This window comes from Dromiciops gliroides, chromosome 3 (genome assembly GCF_019393635.1).
Source record: "Dromiciops gliroides isolate mDroGli1 chromosome 3, mDroGli1.pri, whole genome shotgun sequence".
In the NCBI taxonomy this organism is placed as follows: Eukaryota; Metazoa; Chordata; class Mammalia; order Microbiotheria; family Microbiotheriidae; genus Dromiciops; species Dromiciops gliroides.
In genome coordinates, this window is record NC_057863.1 from 83,752,768 (window position 1) to 83,770,004 (window position 17,237).

Genomic DNA, 17,237 nt, shown 5'->3' on the forward strand with positions numbered 1-17,237 from the left:
GCAGGCCTTATTTGGACTTTCATGTAATTCAGCATCCAACACAATGCTCTTTCTGCACTTAATTTCATAAGGTTAATTTAATAAGTATTGGTTTTTTGAGATAAAATTTAGAGTTTTCCCCAAATTAATGGAATTATAATTCCAGATGGAACCTTAGAGGTCACAATACCCAACTCACCTTTTCATTTTTCAGATGAGGAAACTGAGGTCTAAAAATATTAAGGGATTGGGGGCAGCTAGGTGGCGCAGTGAATAAAGCACCTGCCCTGGATTCAGGAGGACCTGAGTTCAAATCCGGCCTCAGACACTTTGGCATGTACTAGCTGTGTGACCCTGGGCAAGTTACTTAACCCTCATTTCCCCACAAAAAAAGAAAGAAAGAAAGAAAGAAAGGAAGGAAGGAAGGAAGGAAGGAAGGAAGAAAGAAAGAAGAAAAGAAAAGAAAAATATTAAGGGATTTTCCTGAGGTCATATGGGGACAGAATTTAGATCTCTGCAGTACCCTTTTTACTATCCTACCAAAAAAATCCCACCATACTGACTCTGGTTGAAGATTTGTTCAGGAAGGGATCATCTTTTTAAAGGTTTTTCTAATTCTAATGATTTTAAGTAACTGATACACAAGGACTATTACATTTTTTTTTTTTTGGTGGGCAGGGCAATGAGGGTTAAGTGACTTGCCCAGGGTCACACAGCTAGTAAGTGTCAAGTGTCTGAGACTGGATTTAAACTCAGGTCCTCCTGAATCCAGGGCCCATGCTCTATCCACTGCACCACCTAGCTGCCCCAGGGCTACTACATTTTAAATAAAAAGGATAAAAGCTATGAAACAACAGAAACTGAATTTTGTGAAATGATAAAGAATAAGGTTGGTATTTGTGATTGGGGTATTTCCTGCCTCCCTGAATTATAGTGACAGAGACCATGTGCTGTAAGGGGAGAGGTCTCAGGTCCCCTACACCCAAGGCCACATTTGGGCCTATTCTTCACCTCTTTGCATTTATTTTGTCCTGCTTTTAGGTGAAGGAGATTGGACATAGCTATGACTTTGTGACCTTTGAAAAGTGGGGAGACTGAGCACCCTAGAAATCCCAGAGTGGAATCCATGCTAACTGGAAGCCAGGACATGAGGAGGGAAGTCCTGTACAAGCTTCCTGCCTCAGTCCAGCAGTGGCCGATATGTAAAAGCATCCATCTGTTGAGTTTGCCTTATGCCACATTTGGAAGTGACTTTGTTGGCACACATGCTATGGAAAATCCACTAAAGTCTGAGCACCCTCTTTCCAGAGATGGAGGTGGTATAGGAGAATGTTTTCCCTCCCAATCTCTGACATCTTTGGATATCTGGGAAAATATTTGTACCTTTGTTCTCCATATATCTTTGAAGTAAATGTCTCTTTGTAAAAAAAAACCAAAACAAAACAAGCTAGACTACAAAAGAGGCATTTCCCTCTTCCCCATCTTGTTCCTTTGCAGAGGTATAGAACATAAATCGAACATTTTTTCCCCCTGTGTTGATTGGTTTTACTGGTTTTCCTAATTAAAAAAAATTATGTTTTAAGGAATGGCTCTTAGAGAAGAGGAGAGAGGATACTGGGTGAAATATAGGTGATGTAAAATCAAAAGATACCAGTAAAATCTCTTTTTAAAAAAAGGAAAAAATTTGAAAGACCAGTGCCATATAGCCAATGACAGTGGACCATTCAGAATATTAGATGTCAAGAACATAAGAAATTCACGAAATGGACTTTTCTTAGAGTGCCTTATAGTTGAGCAGTGGAATTCAATGAAAGAAAAAACAGCTAAAGTTAAAAAAAGCTATTTTTTTAAACAGTTCTGGCAGGAAAGGGTTAAAGCAGCAGCAGTATTCCTTTGACATCCACTGGAAAACAGAAGTATGAGAGAGGAGAGGGGAAAAAACAACAGCTAAGGAAATCCATATGTTTAAAAAAAAGGGCTTCTTTCCCAGCCTCCTGCAATGCTTACAGTATAGACAAAATATACACAAAGCACTTCCTACAGGTGGGGGTGGAACTGAAAAATATAACATCTATGCAGACGAGGAAACTGCCTTTTTTTTACCCCAACAGCTGTTTAGAGAACATTTGCATCGATGATGGGTTTAACTGAGTTTTGCTATCAAATGCTATTTTGATGGCTATGTGCCAATCAACCCCCACCCCTCATAATGTCCAACATTTGCTTGTTGTAAACATTTTCCTCTGAAGGGAAAATCAAGGTAGATTTTGTTTTTATAGACAAATTATAACTATAATTGGAAATAATGATTCCAAATAATAACAACTTCAATTTATATACAGTTTTAAGTTTTGCGGAGTGGTTTATACCCATTATCTCGCTTTGTTGTTTCAGCAGACCCATGGGACCTATCCCAGAATCATCTTCATTTTACGGATTAGGATTTGAATTGATTTCAATAATGATAACAAAGAGAGCCAGTTCGGAAGTCGATAGAAAGCTAGAAAGATGTGACTTCAAGTCCTGTCTTTGATAGGACTTTGTGTGATATTGGGCAAGTCAGTGGTCTAGGCAACTCTCAGAGGCTGTAAAATGCAAAGAAAGTTCAACCTAGGTTGATAAAGGGAGTTCCCCCATCTAGAAATCTCTTATACCAATGAAATCACAAGTCCAATCCCTATGATGTGGGCAGAAAATTTGGGGTCCAATTGATCATGAGTCATCCCAAAAGAATTACAAGACTCAGTGACTCAGTTTACCAAGTTTTATTGCAATGCTGTGAGTAATCACAGGGAGAGAAGCAGAAAAGTGGAAAGGTATCTCTCAAATAAGGAAAGGAAAGACAGTTATATTTATAGTATAGATAAATTGATTATCAGTCCATTATAATAATCTCCACCTTGGGGAGGTACAGGGGAGGGCCTGTCCTACTCATTATAATATTCTCCACCTAGGGGTGTTACAAGGGAGGACTTATCCTAATTTGGAGTTTCTGAGGTTCTAAGCCAACCCCCGAGGCTGGTACCTTTTTCAGTGGAGGTGTGTTTTGGGGGTTTATACATCATAAGGTGAATCTGGGGACACATCTGGCCTTTTCTGCGCATGTCTCTTTCTGATTCCCATGGCTAGTTTCAAAATATAATCATTTTTCTCTAGAATTTCTATAGCCTTGTCATTTTAGTCTAAGGTCATCATGGCCTATCTACTTCTGTTCCCGTTATGGACACTGATTTCTGTGGGTACAAGAACCTAGTATAAATTAGCCATTAACTGGAGTCTGACTGCCTTTTAGAGCTAATATCTGAATTAAAGCTTGGGTCTTAGGTTTTTCTATTAACCCCTTTTTGCCTCCTATATCACCTATCCGACATAATAAATACTTAATAATGATGTATTGAGAAACAGAGTCTCAGAGAGGTTAAGTGACTTTTTGTTGTTGTCCAGTCATTTGGAATTCAGGTCTTCTTCAACTTCAGATTGGGGTTAGGAATGAAGATATTTGTAATTCCACAGATAACGCTCTGGAATAAAGGCCAGTTTGGAGCTAACTGGACTAGGCCTCTCTTGGGGCTACAGAGTATCATCATAATGATAACAGTAATAATGTTGTTGTTGTTGAGTCATTTTCAGTTGTGTCTGACTCTTTGTGACTCCATTTGGGGTTTTCTTGGCAGAGATACTGGAGTAGTTTGCCATTCCCTTTTCTGGCTCATTTTACAGATGAGGAAACTGAGGCAAACAGGGTTAAGTGACTTGCCCAGAGTCACACAGCTAGTAAGTGGCTGGGGCTGCATTTGAATGACTCCAGGCCTGACACTTTATGCACTATGGTCCCACCTAGCTGCTAAAGTTACTTTAAATAACATTAAATTAGGTTGAGATGGGATTGGAATTTGACTCCTTGGCTGATGCTCTTAGATTATATTCAGCACGTTGAACCTAGCAAAATTATGTTTGGAATTTTAACTTGTCATTCTCTGGCATATGTCAGAATGTTCCAGGAGAACCAGAAGAAACTTTAAAGATCATGAATTTTACCCCTGCCAAACCAAGAATCATTAAAAAAAAAAAAACCTCAATTATAGACTGGGGTGTTCAGGTAAATGGGTAACAACTGGATCTGGAGATGCAGAAGTTGGTAGGGGGGAAATGTATGCAGAACACACTTAAATTTAATGCACATCATTTATGTTTTCTCTATCTCCTTTTTTTTTTTTTTTGTGGGGCAGTGAGGATTAAGTGACTTGCCCAGGGTCACACAACTAGTAAGTGTCAAGTGTTTGAGGCCGGATTTGAACTCAGGTCCTTCTGAATCCAGGGTTAGTGCTTTATCCACTGCGCCATGTAGCTGCCTCCCTCTATCACTTTTTTTTAAGTCTTTACAACTGTTAAAACAATAAATCAAGTCCCGATTTATAGCATTTGCCAGCTTCTGAGATGTAAATGCTCTCTTTGAAAATTTAATAATCTGACTAGAGTTGGCTCCAGCACACCGTTGATAGCACCACTCTTGAATGAGTAGAGATTGTCTAATGCAGGATTTCCCAAACTGTATCATGTGCTATATAAATACAAGTTCTGTGAGAAAATGTTTATGCTAATATTTTTCCCTCTGATAGTAAATATATATTATATCTATATATATCAAAGTTACTGAGGTAAAACAATTTTTGCTTATTACTTTATTTAGCTACAAAATTTCCCCTGATTACTTTTTCATGTCATCATTTCTGATTCTGTCAACCCCCCAAATTCATTGGTCTAATGACACAAACTTTTTTTTTTAGTGAAGCAATTGGGGTTAAGTGACTTGCCCAGGGTCACACAGCTAGTTAAGTATTAAGTGCCTGAGACTGGATTTGAACTCAGGTACTCCTGACTCCAGGGCCAGTGCTCTATCCACTGCGCCATCTAGCTGCCCCCACATTTGAATTTAAGTCTTCCTGTCTCCAGGCCCCGCACTGTATCCATTGAGCCACCTACTTGCCCAAGGTATAGACCCAAGTTAGGGTAAATAGAAAAATCTGAAATGGAAACCAACACCAATCAGCAAACTGGGGACTCTAGTTTTAATCTCAGTTTGAAAGTCAATTGGAATCATGGAGGAGGTGGTGCTAATTGGAAAAATTTAACAAACAGGTCATTGAAATTCATTGGGCAACTGAGTGAATTCTGATCAGATAGGTTAGAATTACCTACTTTGTGATAAAATCAAAGAATGCCAGGAAAAAAAAGGAAAACATAGAAGAGATAAAGAGAACAACATTAGCTTTCTCCTGGGAAGACGTGCTAGGATATTAATAACCTGCTTGGGCTTTTGATTTTTGTGGCTGTGTCTGAAATGAACAATCTGGTTCACTGTTGGATAAGGGTATGCCAAACCGAATTCATCAGTTTGCCCTAGATAAGCAACTCTGCATGGTTCAAGATTCTTTCTACTGCTCAGGTGGGGCTCTGACAAACCGGCAGGTTCTGAATGTAAATCTCCCTAAATTCAATTGCCTGAGTATGTGCCTTTTGAAAAGGAAACCACTTCAGCAGATTGATTCTGGGGCTTTTCCCTCCCCCAGGGCTCCTGAGGACTGCGGACCTCTATCAAGTTTGTAAACAAGAGCCTTTCTATCTCGGAGTCAAGGCCTGCAGACAGTTCCAAATATTTGAAATGTGAAGGCAATGAGATGAAAATGAAGCTTTCTCACCCATGATCTCTCTTTGATCGGCAGCTGCAATCTTCTATTCAAGGTGACCTTTGGAAGCACTTCCAGTGGGTCTGGAGAAGTGTCCAGGTCAGCTGCATGGCATTGTTTGGCATGACTTGTGTGTGTGTGTGTGGGATTGTGTATTATCCATATGAATTATTAATTATTATAATTGTATTTGCACTTATTGAACACCAGTCATGTGCACACAATAGAATCTGTTCACATCTGAAGAGATGTCCGGTGGAGAGGAGTAGGGGGTGGGGTGACTGAAATAATTACATTTGAAATAGCAGCAGTTCTTGGCACAAAGGATGATAACTCATGACATATCCTGGATGCCTTATACACTAGGCTTTCCCTCTCTGTCTCTACAGAACTATATATGTTAGTATTATTTTTCCAATTTGTTTATGTAAAGAGAGGGAAGAGCTATTTGTCAGGATGAAAGATACTACAGAAGATTATTTTAATTATTACTGTTTGTATCTTGAACCCAGCAAAAGAAACTGAATGAGGAAATGATTTGATATCGAGAGGCAAGCACTGGGCTTTGCTGGCCAGCTGTTGCTTAGTTGTGGGCTGGTGGCCACAAGGGGACCTGGCAAGAGAATGTGATTGGACGAAGCCATCTGGATTGGAACATTCTGAAAAACCAATTGGCCAGGAATAGCTTCCTGTATCACAGCACATTCTAATATTGTCCTTAGAGGCTTAGAGGAGGTTACAACTAGAAGGGACTTTAGAGGTCATTTAGTATAATCTTGCCGTTTGAAGGATGATGAGAAACAGCAACCCAGAGATATTTCTAACAGTGACAATTATTATTATTGTTTCTCCACCAAAGGCTTCCCTAGTATCACACCACGGTGCAGTGGGGACCCTGGGTTCTTGAAAGCTATGCCAGTAGAGTGTTATCTTTGGGAGTTCCTTGTAGTAAAGGCCTGTGGCCAATCTAGAGACTGCCCTCTGAGCATCAGATTAACCAAGGGCAAAGAGGCTCATCTCTAAAATGTTGGCCACTGGGGAGTGAATTGTGGTCACAGCAATTTCTGAAACTACTGACCAAGGCATTGCAATCTGCTTAAGTGACAGGAGTGCCCACATCCATGAAATCACAGATCTGGTGAAGAATGAAAGTATAAGTATTACTATTGTCCAAGGTTTCAGTTAGGTGATAGCAGAACATGGCCCAGAACTCAGGTTTCTTGGTCTACCACCCAGTAACTGTGACATTATTCTAGTAGGAAGAGTACAGGAGAGTCTGTCTGTCATACTAAGAAAACTCAGAAATGCTTGTGAACTCAGCGATGTGGCTATTACAGACTGCAAAACCCTTCCATGTCTGTTGATCTTGGGCAACCATTATGTGTGAGTTCCGCACAGGGAGTACACCCAATTGCTGAGGGTCTTCTTTTTCCTGAGGCGAAGCACATGGTCTGTTCATTGACTATCCTGAGCTCTCACCACATGATAAGCCTATCTTAGTTTTTTTTTACTCATTCACTTCTTTGACAACATCATTCATTCTGCTTCTCCTTCCTAATTTCTTGTTTGCAGTGTGTTGTAATTTGCTTGCTGAAAGCTAAATCTGTTGCCCATTGTGTGAACCACAATTTTAGTTTTTCAAAGATAGTAGTTCCCCATCTCTCACCCATGCATCAATTCCAGAAGAATATTGACATTACAAAGAGCGGTGTCATGGGGTGCAGAGCACCCCAGAAGTGCTCTGGGGCACATCAAGGAATCTTCTCCTTGAGAAACTAAACCAGAGGACAGATAGGCCTAGAGAGATAAGCAGAACCAAATCAGACTGAGCTTGCTTCAATCTCCACCCTCCACTCCTCACCCAATTCGCCCAGCTACTACCAGTGGGGGATGGTCCTCCCTCACTAAAGGAACTTTCCACAGGCAGATGGTCACCCCTCCCCCCATCAGTCCTCTATAAAAGTACCTGCCAATCTCCTGCTTGAGGAGATTGGTACCTCTGAGCCACGTGCTTTGTGCCTATCTCCCCACGAGAAGTCCAAGGATTTCTTTCACGGTTTCCTTCCCCACCCCTTCCCTTCCCTTGCTCCTAAATAAACTACCACCTTATTCTAACTTCTTTTGTGTGCAAGAGGGTGTAATTCGTTAAAGAGGAATTCCTAAGAACCCCAACCCCTAACCCAAACCCGTACCCCATTTCTACCCATTACAGTGGGGAGAAAGCTTAGGGTTATTAAAAGAACTTTGCAGTCTCCTAAAGTCCTTTTCATCCTGTTCACTTCGGTGATAATTATGACAATAATAAAACAACTAGCTTTAAAAAAATTTTTTTGAGGGGTGGGGCAATGAGGGTTAAGTGACTTGCCCAAGGTCACACAGCTAGTTAACTGTCAAGTGCCTGAGGCCGGATTTGAACTCAGGTCCTCCTAAATCCAGGGCCGATGCTCTATCCACTGTACCACCTAGCTGCTCCCACAACTAGCTATTTTAATAGCATCTTATGATTTGCAAAGTGATTCACAGATATCTCATTTTGTCACAACAACCGTGAATGGAAAATCCTATTATAATTTTTATTTTACATATGAGGAAATTGAGTCAGACAGAAGTTAAGTGACTTGCCCAGGATCACATAATCTGAGACTGGATTTAAACTTATATCTTCCTGACTCCAAGTTTGGTGCTCTATCTAGCATGCCATCTAGCAGCTTCTGCATGACTTCTTGTCCATTTAGAATATCTGTTTACACACACACACACACACACACACACACACACACACACACACACGCACACATATGGGATGTTCAGGGAGGACTAGCACCTCTGGGGTGAGGTCTTGTTGAGCCCCTTTTTCAGGGCTGCTCAGCCACCTTTGGTGTTCACCTGTCACTCAATTGTTACCTGTGATTCCAAGAAGCTAGAGCATGTGAAGGGGCCATATCCCAATCTCAGCAGACAGGTTAAACCAGGTAACCAACAGGCTTCAAGCCCGTCAGTGAGTTAGGGGGTGTCTCTCCCAAGCATATGAAGACATCCTCCTGGAAGAATGGGAAGATGAGAGCATTTGTTCCAACAGCCATGAAGGTGGCTGAAGCTGTTGTGGGGTGTTTGGTGCACTTAGAGCTTGGTCAGACATTGCAGACGCCAATGTCATCCTCTGTATCCATTGCAGTTATCCTGATTTTTGTCCTTTTACTAGACTTTGATGATTCAGGGAGAGTGAGGCTGACAACTTTGTGCAACTGTCTCACTTCAATACAGTTCACTCACGAGTGAATACATCACCCCATGAAGTCATTGGTCTTCTTCGAAATGAAGGATGAATAACAACAACCTACACCTATGTGTCTCTCCCTCTCTGTAGGTATGTATGTATCCGCATCTGAATCTGTATTTACATGCATTTATTAAATACTTACTGTGTACCAGGCACTGTGCTATGTGTTTACAATACAAATACAAAGAATGAGACAATCCTAATTCTAAAAATCCCGACTTTTTTTGGGGGGGGGGCAGGACAGTGGGGGTTAAGTGACTTGCCCAGGGTCACACAGCTAGTAAGTGTCAAGTGTCTGAGGCCAAATTTGAATTCAGGTCCTCCTGAATCCAGCGCTGGTGCTTTATCCATTGAGCCACCTAGCTACCCCCTTTTATATTCTTTTGTGCATCATGTGCACATATAAGTTTATAGAGAATAAATACAAGGTAATTAGGAAGGGAGGGCATGAGAAACTGGGGGGATCAGGAAAGGCTTTGTGCTTTAGTTGCATGTTGAAGGAAGAGAGGGATTTAATAAAGTGAATGTGAGGGAATGCATTAATTATATGCATGGAGGATAGTCAGTGCAAAGAAACGAGAATGGGGGAAAGAGATGGATCTATATCAATAGGTGAGCTCTATATATTCATTATTCAATGGCATATTATAATCTGGACAGGCATAGCTAGGTGGCACAGAGGATAGAGCACTAGCCCTGGAGTCAGGAGGACCTGAGTTCAAATTTGACCTCAGACACTTGATACTTACTAGCTTTGTGCCCTTGGGCAAGTCACTTAACCCCAGTTGCTTTAAACATCGGGAGCCATCTCCCATTGTTATCCTGATATGTATCTTGCCACTGAACCTAGATGGCTCTGGAGGAGAGAGTGAGGCTGGTGACTTTGCACAGCTCTGCCTCACTTAAATCCAATTCATTGCAAGTCATGACATCGCCTCCTGGTGGGATGTCATGGTCTTCTTTGAGAATGAAGGAAAACAACAGCAATAATATAGATAATAAATAGTCTTTATCTACTTAGTCTTTCCTAGGTTTATTATCAGGCTAAACTTATTACAGGGATTATGAATCTCATTTAGGAGGCGCTGTGGTACCCCTAGCTTTGATGCAGTTAGGAAATACAATGTGTTCCAAAAGTCTTAGGGCAGTTGTGAGCTACTAAAGACTTTGAGGACTATATACACAAACATACATACATATATGTATATGTGCGGCTAGGTGGCACCATCATACATATAGCACCTGGGCCTGGAGCCAGCAAGACTCATCTTCTTGAGTTCAAATCTGGCCTCAGACACTTATTAGCTGTGTGTCACTTAACCCTATTTGCCTCAGTTTTCTCATCTATAAAATGATCTGGAGAAGGAAATGGCAAACAACTCCAGTATCTGCCAAGAAAATCCCAAATGGAGTCATGAAGAGTCAGACACGAATGAAATGACTGAACAATTATATATATGTGTGTGTGTGTGCATACACACATATGTATGTGCAAATATATACATATATGTATGTGTATATGCACACACGTGCTTTTATACCCATTACATGACATTTTAAAATCACCCTAAATTCAGGCATTGGGTGTCATCTATAGGTGTCTATAAGACACTTACTTAAGGCCTCAGAATATGGAAAACTAAAAATACAAAACCTAAAGTCATCTCTGGTTAAAGCTTCAATTCTTTATTGTTTGATGATGCTTTAGCTCGAGGCCCAGCTGCACTCACTCATTAGGAGATTGCCTCCATTTCTAGTGGCCCCAGAAAGACCTTGAATTTTTTGGACATTATGGGATACATTTGGCATTTGCTTCAAGTGTCAGATGAATCCTCCTATCTGTGTATTTCACCTCTTTGCCTTTCTGATAAGGAGGAGAGTCTGTCCTTCAGAATGGTGTGTAAGGAGGATTGCAAACTGATCCTTTCCAGTAAGATGTCTGGCTCCTACAAGCATTTTTAGACATTGTTTGCTCTCAGTAGGGCAGTTTTATTAAACTCTTTCCCTAGTAGGGCAGTGGACATCCTCATGGGCAGGTTTTTTTTTTTTTAAATCTCTATTATCTGCTGGGATACATAAGATATTTCAATAAAATATATGCACAACTTAGTAAGTGTTATCATATTTTCAATGAAAATTATAGTATTACAATATTGTAGCATGGAGCTTAAGTTTCCTTAAATAAAACTTTAAGTTCCTTGAAGACAGGGATTGTTTTTCTTTAAAAAATGATTTCTTTTTTAGTTCCTTGTGTATTTTGCTTTTTAAAAAATGGATTCTATCGGTATCTTTTGTTTTTTACACCAACTACATTTCTTCCTGTGTCCCTTTCCCTCTCCTTTCAGCCCTCCATTGTAACAAAGAACTTAAAAAAAAAAAAAGAAATAAGATAAAACAATCAGCAACACATTGAAATAGAATGTGATAGCTTCCACACCTGTGGATTCTCCCCCCCCCCAAAAAAAACCCCCAACCCAACAACAAGGAGTGTTGAGATGAGGATGGGGGTGTCTTATAGGGAATATTTTCAACTCTGTTTTTGTATCTCCAGACTTGCACACAGTAGGCTTTTAATAAAAGTTTATTGAATAGGGGCAGCTAGGTGGCACAGTGGATAAAACACTGACCCTGGATTCAGGAGGACCTGAGTTCAAATCCAGCCTCAGACACTTGACACTTACTAGCTGTGTGACCCTGGGCAAGTCACTTAACCCTCATTGCCCTGCTTCTCCCTCCCCCCCCAAAAAAGTTTATTGAATTGAATTAGAACAAATATAATGGAAAGTATCCAAGTATCCTATAGAGCATGTTTGGGATTGAGTCTGTTCCAAGGGCCCTTCCACTGAAGGGCATTGTAGTTGTCAAGGTGCTAAGAAGGAAGGGAGAGAAGTCTTCTCACCTCTTGCTGGAAGTCAGAGGGTGAGTTGGTGTTCATTGTGCGCCAACAAAGAAGTCACCTTGAAAGAGTCTGTAAGGGTCTCCCCATCTTTATTTTCTTTTTCTTTCTTTTTTTTTTTTTTAGTGAAGCAATTGGGGTTAAGTGACTTGCCCAGGGTCACACAGCTAGTAAGTGTTAAGTGTCTGAGGCTGGATTTGAACTCAGGTACTCCTGACTCCAAGGCCAGTGCTCTATCCACTGCGCCATCTAGCTGCCCCCCCCCTTTTTTTTTTTTTAGTGTTTATTTTCCACAGAGTGGGTGGCTCTGCCATCCTTTTTAAAACAAGCTGCTCCTGGGGGGAGCTAGGTGGCGCAGTGGTGAAGCACCAGCCCTGGATTCAGGAGTACCTGAGTTCAAATCCAGCCTCAGACACTTGACACTTACTAGCTGTGTGACCCTGGGCAAGTCACTTAACCCTCATTGCCCTGTAAAACAAACAAACAAACAAACAAACAAAACCAAGCTGCTCCCTACCCCTCAACTATCGAGGACCAAGAACCTGATGAGTAGCTTCTAGTCCTTCAGTGAGGGCCAGGGCATGATCATCTCCATGCACCCTCCATGGAATGGTGACTCCTACACAAACAAATACCACTTTTAGATGATAGTGGGTAATACGTATATAGGGCTTACTATGTTCCAGACACTGTGCTATGTGTTTTACCATTATTATCTCATTTGATACTCACAACAGCCCTGGGAGCTATTATTACCTTCATTTTACAGATGAGGGAAATGAGACAAACAAGGATTAAGTGACTTGCCCAGAGTCACAGAGCTAGCAAGTGTCTGAAGGTGGATTTGAATTCAGATATGTTCCCAACTCCAGGCACTGTGCTCTGTTCACAGTGCCAGGGCAATGCGATGAAATAGCCTGCCCTACATAAGCGGGTTAAACATAAGTATGGAACGCTTTTCCCTTGTCATACCTGTCTGTCTGCACTGTGCACTCATTTACAGAGAAGGAGACCCCCTCAGGTGTTTCATATAGGTTTTCCATATGGCCAGGTGTTCTCTTTCAGATTCATGTCTTTGTATTTCAGGAGCACTTTCCTTACTCCTGCAACACCTTATAATCTCCTTTGCTTGTCCGAGCATTCGTGGGAATCTGCCATTTTGAATTTGTTTTTATCCAAATTGGCGTTGGTAGGATCGCATGACAGCGTGCGTGCTCATTAGTGATTTTTTTTTTTATCACACTGTTATCCCATTTCCGTCCATATTTATAAAAGTCTTATCAACATTCAAATGGCGTGTAACTTTTCCTAAAGTGTTTCTCATGATAGCCTTTTCACTTGGGATTAAGAGTAATTCATTGCCATGTGATTATGGGAAGATGTGTGAGGAAGGCAACTGGGATACTGCTATATAAGGTCTACTGGGCCCAAACAAGGAATGCATATGTTTCCATTTCCCTAATAGGCAGAAAAAATAAAAAAACAAAGAGGCCTAGGGACATGCACCTGCATAGGCAGCGGAGCAGAAGTAACCTATAAACACATGAAAAGCAACTCTTGAACAATTCCATCTGCATTTTATTGAAAGAAACCTTTGAAATGGAGAGAGAGAAGGTACAATTTACAAGGACTGTGGTATAAATCCAGCCACAGTGCCAATTGCTAAAAGCATTGGAGCCTGGGAAGGAGGGGGTGGTGGTGGTGGTGGAATCCATTCATTCATTGCCCCTAGAAAATAGGCATCCTGGCCAGGCGCTTACCTCATTCCCCTCGCGGGATTTACACCTCTGACTGACTGATTGCATGAATCACCTTGGATTGATTGCTTCTATATAGAATGCTTCTTTATAGCATATATGCTTTCTCATTTCAGCACTGGGCTCAATTCCATTCTGCTGAACCTCTTTGGGACACTTTTGCATGAAAGATGCTATAGAAGGTAATGTTTTGTTTGTTGTTATCTCTGGGACATTTCAAGAGTGATTTACTCCAAAGCTGGACGAGGAGGGAAATGCCATCATTGCTTGTTCAAATGAATTCCAAATCAAGTGATTTTTCCTAATTCCTCCCACTGACCACTGTAAAATTTCTTACCCACCCCTCACCTACTTATATTCTCTTTCTGCCCCCCCCCATACAAATTCCTTTTCCTCAGGTGCTTGTGATTTTTCCTTCTCAACCCTCACCTTCTCCATTTGAAAAATGGTTTTGTTTATTGAATGACTCATTCTGCTCTAGGGTGGCAACACAGCATTTCAAAGATTTTCAGGTTGCTTAACTGGAGGCTTTCTTTCTCCTCTTTCCCTCCCAACACACATTTCCTTCTCTTCCCCCCTAACTTTCTTTCTCGCTCCTTCCTTCCTCCCCTTCTCTCCCTCTCTTTCTAGCCCTTCCCTTTGGCCAGACTTTGTGAAAACTGCAGGTCATTCTCCCAGGGGCTGTTTGTCATAGCCTTTTGTGGTAGATATTTCGAAGGTTTTTGCAACTGATCATCTTTATTCTGCTCAATGTCATCTTCACATTCCTTTGGGAAGTATGCAAACCACCTGAGCCCTGTTTAGTCATTAGGAAGAGAAATCCTTCTCAAATGGTCAGAACCAGCCACGATGGACTGAAGATTTGTGGGAAGCCAGTGTTTGGTCAGTGTCTGAGAATGCTCCAGGGAGTCTCGATCTGAAAAACACATACTGTACTGTCTACATCAGGAAAACATTTAAAAAAAAAAAATCCAATAAGTATGTTTTTCTTAGGAATATCCACTAGGTGGTGCTCTAAGTTCATAAACAGAAGAAAGGACCGGGCAATCAAGAGCCAACTTCAAACAAAATATCCTTGGCCCATCTGCCATGGCTTTACTGAAACTACCACAGGGTTTCCAAAGAACAGGGGATGGCATCTCAAACTCAAAGCCAGGCCTCTTTTTTTTTTTTTTTAAATCATTAAAGTAGGGAGATAGTCACATTACTTGGAGCTCAGAGAGGATGCCTTGATTTTTCACCCACTTCTAGAACATTCCTGGGTCTCAACTATAATGGCCCAGAGGTCACCAGCTGGTGCTGGAAGGGAACTCTTTAACAAATGTTGGTCTTGTCTTAAAACCCTAAGGAGCCATTTTTCAATCTCACCTCTAGCTGTGATATTTAACAAATGAATAAAGGATACTCTCCCTTCCCCTCTCATTCCCCTTTCTCCTCTCCCCCCACCCCCATTTATTTGAACAATTAAATAAGAATTTCAGAGACCTATGGACCCTGTGAACCATGAAGGGGAAGCATTGGCAAATTAGTGATGAGGGCCATGAATTTGACTTTTCACATTCTGTTGAGAGTCAGTGTAGCAAAGGGGACATAGTGAGCCAGCCTTGACATCAGAAAGGTCCCATTTCAAGTTCTGCTTCCAAATCTTATTCCCCAGGTGACCAAGAACACATCAGTTAACTTGGTAGTGATTCATTAAACTCTCAAAGACCATCAGTTATAGATGAATCACTCGTCTGCTTTAGTAAAGGGAGTTGATGCACTAATGAGGCAACTGGGTCATGCAGGTGGATAGAATTCTAGACCTACAGTGAGGAAGACCAGTTTCAAATCCAGTCTCAGATACTTACTAGGTGTGTGACCCTGGGTAAGTCACTTAACCCTAATTGCCTCACCAAAACAAACAAACAAAAAACCCCACACTATATAAATTCTAGCCAATTATTATTATCATGATTATTTATTATCGTCATCATCATTGTCAAAAGTCTGAACCAAAAAAAATTGATGAAAAAATCATGTCATTTCCACCCACTTTCAATTTGTACCCAATACATGTACATACATGAAGATACTTCTTGAGGTGATCTTCTGCTTCTTAGAGATAAAATTCAGGTCTTAAAGGGCAATATGTGCCTCCCTTCTTGCTTGCTTTGATTGGCTCAGATGCCTTGCTGGGGCCCACATAACAAGGTTGGTGGTTGGCATCAGTAGAAGTGAAGGGGGGGGCAGTTCGGTGGGGCAGTGGATGGAGCACCGGCCCTGGAGTCAGGAGGACCTGAGTTCAAATCCGACCTCAGACACTTAACACTTACCAGCTGTGTGACCCTGGGCAAGTCACTTAACCCCAATTGCCTCACTAAAAAAACAAAACAAAACAAAACAAAACCAAAAAAGAAGTGAAGGGGAAGAAGAGATTATTGACTCCTGGGGGACTTCTGTACCTGAGATGAGAGAGAGAGAGAGAGAGAGAGAGAGAGAGAGAGAGAGAGAGAGAGAGAGAGAGAAGGAGAGAAGGAGGGAAAGATTCTTGGAGACCTTTTGTAGTTTCCAAGGGAAGCGAGGTACAAGGAGGGAAAAGAAGAGAAAAGCGTATTAGGAGGGACTTCTGATTAGGGGCTGCATAAGACTCATTTTTTGGTGTCGGGGTTGAGGTGGGGCTATGCCTGGCCCTTGCTGACACTGCAGAAAGGGTGGCTGATGATCTTGTCACTCTTTGCTGGATAATTCACTGAGCATCGCCCTATAAGAGAGGAGCTGTATTTATCCCCTGGATCCTTGCATCCTCAGGAAGGTTGATTCGTTCCTATTAGAACGCAGATTCTTGCCTTTTTTGTAAACTGCTCTGGAAATCTGGTGAAGCCTACGAACCCCCCTGATTAGATTAATGCTTTTAAATAGTTGAAGGAAATGTTCAAATTCAGGGAGAGCTAGGTAAAAATGAAAATGTGGTATTTTTTCTCATCCAAGTTCTAGGAACCCCTGCAATCTATTAATGGACCACCCTCCATTAGAACTCCCATGTTAGAACCATTCAGGGTTAGTTTTTAGAAATATCTCCAAAATTGAGTAGGATTATATAATTCCTATGATTCTTTCTTTTCAGATTTTCCTGATGCAGTGTCTGGCCGTCTCTTACTTCAGTAGTTCCTGTTGAGGATGTCAGGTGGTAGCAGCTTGAAGTCTACCTTGTGTGTGATCTCAGGCAAGTTACTTCACTTCTCTGGGATTCTCTTTCCTGATTTGTAAAAGAATGGAGTAGAAGATCTCTGAGATCCCTTCTAGCTCTAAGATCCTCTAAGATGTAGTGATCACAACCCCTACTTTATCAGGATGCACAATCATTACTAGCATTTATATAGCACTTTAACATTTGCAAAGTGCTTTCTACTCATCCCTCATGTAATGTCCACAACAATTTTAGGAGGCAAGGAACGTAGTTATTATTCCCATTTTATAGATGTGGCAGCTGAGTATCAAGAGATGAAGTAAGCTTCCTGTGATCACACAGCTAGCAAGTGTTAGAGGTGAGATCTGAACCAATTCCAAGGTCTTCCCAAGCCCAAGCCCGGTGCTCTATCGCTGCATCACACCGCCTCATTTAAATAAGAGTAAATACCTCAAGTAGGGCATCCAGC

At 41.3% G+C, this 17,237-nt stretch overlaps 1 long non-coding RNA gene across 1 annotated transcript; it reads left to right on the top strand.

The window, feature by feature from the left end:
- Positions 1-5,559: 5,559 nt before the first annotated feature.
- LOC122746217 lies at positions 5,560-16,802 on the top strand. Its single transcript, XR_006355518.1, has 4 exons — positions 5,560-5,765; positions 8,869-9,033; positions 13,716-13,781; positions 16,706-16,802. It is a non-coding gene; the product is annotated as an uncharacterized LOC122746217 (long non-coding RNA).
- The last annotated feature ends 435 nt before the right edge of the window (positions 16,803-17,237 follow it).